Source organism: Sesamum indicum, linkage group LG9, assembly GCF_000512975.1.
Source record: "Sesamum indicum cultivar Zhongzhi No. 13 linkage group LG9, S_indicum_v1.0, whole genome shotgun sequence".
In the NCBI taxonomy this organism is placed as follows: Eukaryota; Viridiplantae; Streptophyta; class Magnoliopsida; order Lamiales; family Pedaliaceae; genus Sesamum; species Sesamum indicum.
In genome coordinates this window covers 12,009,372-12,014,216 of record NC_026153.1, presented here as the reverse complement: position 1 = coordinate 12,014,216, position 4,845 = coordinate 12,009,372, and positions in this window count along the sequence as shown.

The following is a 4,845-nucleotide window of genomic DNA, read 5'->3' as shown; positions in this document are numbered from 1 at the left end:
GAGTGTGTATGTTTGAATTTATTTTTAGAGATAATATATAATAAGTATGGTATGTTTGATGTTGTTTAGTGGGAGATAAAAATTACTGTTCATTGTCAAATCATGTCTCTTTTATATATATTTATATATATGTATGAGTATGTATATAATTTTTTTAGTTGTAGGGTCCATAATTAGTGTAGGCTTATTTAGGCCAAAAACAAACGAGACACTATTTCAAAACATTTCAAAACACCACCAAAACATCTAAAATAAATCAAGACAAACATTTACCATGTTTTGGCCCATCTCAAAATTGAGCCAAAATGAAACCAAACACTATGCTCAATTTTTGCTAATTTAAAAAAAAAGTATCAATTTTTTCTAATTTAAAATATAAGTATAGAGAGAAAATGTGAAGATGGCAAGAGAATTTCCAGGCTGGCTTAGTGATTTCATAGCTTTGTGATTTATTTTTGTGTTGTTTCTCTAGATATATTATTTAAATTGATACAAACTTATTATTTTTGAATAGTTTTAAATTCAAAAGATAAAGTAGTTAAAATTTAATATATAATAGTGACTTATTTTTTATACCATATCACTTAACTTGAATAACTTATCACCCCTTTAACCTTTTGGCCTCGTTTGATTCGTATGATTAGGTATGATAAAATTATTTATCATGTCTAACTACGAGTTCGGTTAGTATTATTTGAGGCCGGTGTTAATACCAGGTCCAATCTTATTAATCACAATATATGGTATAATGAATCACGCCTATTTAACTGGTATAAGTAATTGTACAAACTAATATCAGTTTTCTTCCTACTTTACCCTTGGAGACTCTCTCTCTCTCTCCTTGTCTTCACTTTCTCTCCTCTTTCTTCCATTTTTTCTTTCTCCCATTTACCTTTTTTGTTAAGAAAATTGCATAATACCCCCATGTATTATCTGAAAGGTGCTAAAAACTTACCTGTGTTAATTAAATAGCTAAAAAGACTCTCTGTAATTATAAATCCTACAAAAAAGAATTTCTTCGTTAGAATAAAAAATGGAGAGTTGCTTACACACGTCAGAATCGAGAGTAGTATACCATTTTGATCTATTTTTAGCCTTTAATAATTCTGAATGGACAAAATTACCCCTATCTTATGCCATTATCTCCTCTTTTTTTTATTAATTCTTTACCTTTCTCATATTTTATTAAAGAATAGTACAAATACTGAACAATTAGTATTCATGAAATATTTATATGTGAAAAATATCATTACATCAAATTAAATTATTATACTTTTTTATATATGAAAATATCAAATATTTAGGATTATTTTAATATTTATATGTTTCTAAAATTAAAATACATGATTTTTTCATAAAATATTATTAGTTAATTTCAATTTGTGTGGAATATATTTTGAAATTATACTATTTATATAAATTATAGTAAATAAATTTACATGATTTTTTCTCCTAAATAATATTAGTTAATTTAATTTTGTATTCAATATAATTTATATAAATTGCAAAAAAAATTAGTATTTTAATATATTTATATTTAAATATAGAAACAAGTAATTAATGCAATTTATATATTAAAATTTATAAACTTAAAAAGAAAGACAGAAAAAGCCGCACGCCTCCGCTTCTGCCTCACCACCGCCACTGCCTTTTTTCGCATCTCCACAACCGATTTGGACACTCCCATTTCCACGACCCAAATTTGGACGGCGATTTTGTGGGCAACAATGCCCGTCGCCTAACAGTGATTGCCGGTGGAGGTGTTATACAATATTATATTCATGGTAAATTTACATATGTTTATCTTAATATATTTTTGAAATACATAAAATTTGGACTGTTCATTTATAAAATTAAATAGACCTTATGATTTTGATGAGATATAGAAGATCCAACTGTCATAATAATAATCATTTATAATATGTAACGGTATAACAAAAAATCACAAAAAAAAAATGATGTCATTAAATCAAATAATCGGCAAGGGGAGAGTGTGCAAAATTTTAAAAAACGTAGGGAGTTTTTTGCTTATATTTTTAATATAGAGGATTTTTAGTTGAATTTTCATAACACAGGGGGATTTTATGCAATTTTTTCTTTTTGTTATTTGTGAAGCTTGTACATAATTAAAAAAATATATTTTAAATTATAATAATTTAATAATACAAAAAGTAAAAATATTACTTCTTTCTTTTTGGGCATTTGAAAAAATATTTATCTTAAATTAGTTAATTGAATGCGTGTTTCCAACTTTGACTTTATATTAATATAGACAAAAAAAAAAAAAAAGAAAATATTTCACAAATTAATTTTATTGTAAGCAATTGTATTTCAATAAGTAATTTAGTGGTTTTTTTAATTTTTTTAAAATCATTCACAAGCTACAATATAAAAATATAAATACCTCAAAAATGGATATCCTTTATAGTCTTTTTATATTTAATTATATGTTATAATCCTTTCAACCAAACACCGTATTATCTTATCAAACGAAATATCCCACATACAATACATCAAACCAAACATCATATGATATAAGATAAAATTAATAATTATTTAATTTTTCAACATATCTAATCCTATCACGCCGAATTCTATCATAAATACCAAACCAGCCCTTTAAATGCTAAAATATTACATCACACGTGTAATCATAAATATTTGTAGACGGCACTTTGACTTATTCAATCTTCCAATTCAATGCACACTCGCCTAGTACATATATAAAAATTTGTATATTTATCACATTTTTATATTTAACTTAGATTAAATAGATTTATAGATATAAATTCAAAATATATAAAAATATATTTATAGTCTCGATATTGGAATTTTATAAATAAATTTAATTTATTTTTTCTTTATTTTATTCCATATCTATGCAAATAGTTATTGAATATACATGTTTTTATATAATTAAAAAAAGCTATAAAATAATATTGATTAAATTTTTTTTGTTTAAACATTAATATTTTTATTTTATTAAAAAAAACTTGTTAGATAATATTGATAAATGCTATATAATATGTGCTGCTACATAATATTATCAAAATTGATATTGAATATATATATATATGTGTAGCACCCCCCTCACTACATTTAATTATCACTATTTCATCCTTTCCTTAATTACAACTCATTATATAAGTAATTTCTTTTCAATCCGTGAAATAAATTCTATTTTATTGATATAATATATATAAATATCATAAAAGATATAGAACCAAAAGTTTATATTTACCCTCACCATATGTCATTATGTACATAAACTCAAAGGAAAATAGTACCAACACTTTAAACACAAATCCGACAAAAAACTATAATATTTAACAACCAAAATAGCAAAAAACCCTGGCTTCAGATGTCACGGTTGACCCATATAATAAGAACAACGGCACGACTCAAAGTCCAATTTGGCTAGTTAGTGCGACCTATCTCCTGAAAAATACGTGGCAAGGAATAAGATGCCTACTCAGTAAGTATAGCTAACCAGTCTATATATATACGCATAGGTAGCAAGTCACGTACAATGCAATCACATAAACTAATAAATATTCGTCGTATAGCAACAACAGATAAAAGGAATAATGTATATCCACGACTGTAAATCAATCCACAACATAATATTTGATGTTATCGTTTATTAGCTAAGGCCCCTACTTACTCTAATTGGTGTACATTGCTCAATAATTTTGTCAACCATGATCATTTCAATCAATGTCATACATATACAATACAGGAGATACGTTGTATGTAATATCCCCACACTCTCTATCCCAATGTATAGCAATATCAGCATAGGGCATCACAACAAATATGACATCCCCACACCACCCTAGTGTGTAGCTAATAGCACAGGATACTCCACGCTACCCGAAATACCCTGGTACCCTACGCGCCATGGTACCTAGCTTAATTCATTTATTTTTTATATCACATCATCAACCACATCATCATCAATCACATTATCGTAAACCATTGACTATGTTCTCAACTAAGTAAGCACTATCTTTTATTTAAATTCACAACAGCACTACCACTAACTTCATCATTCTATTTTCTATAAAATTACTTTCTCAGTAATAACTTCTCAATTCAATTTTAGGGAATAATCAATTATACAATCACATAATCATACCACTCTCACGTCCATACATTACAATCACATATAGCACATAGTAATAATTCCACCGGTATTAAGGTAATCCTACAAATAGTCCACAACTAAATATATAAATATCCAATATACAGAATCCACGTATATAAATATAAATCCAAGTTCATGATCACATCTAAAAGACTAATATATATATAAAATATAAACATTACTACACACATACACACACTATGTATAAATACAAATTCAATTAACTATACTTGCCTCAAATCTCAAAAAACTTCAATTAACACAAAGGACTGCACAAACCTTTACTTGATCGTCACATCCTAAAATGTTACGGAACTGTGTGTGTAAATGTGTGTTGTGTGGTGTAACTGTGTGTGTGAATGTGAGTATGTTGAAGAAAAGAAAAGAAACAAGATTGAGGCGGTAAGTGGCCCATGTGCCGCCCACCGTCTTTTCTGTTTTATTTTTGTATATATATATATTTATTTTATTTAACCTTTTCAATAATTATCATTACATCTTATCTAATTTTTTAATTAATATAATTTGCTCCCAAATATTATAATGAACTCCAATTTAGTTCTTTCAAATTTTATTGTATCCTTTTTTTAATTTATAATCTATTTACTAATTAACTAAATTTCATAAAGATTTAGCAATTAATTTCATAATTATGTATTATAATCTCTGGCGTGTCACTATTTCTCTCCTTCTAATAA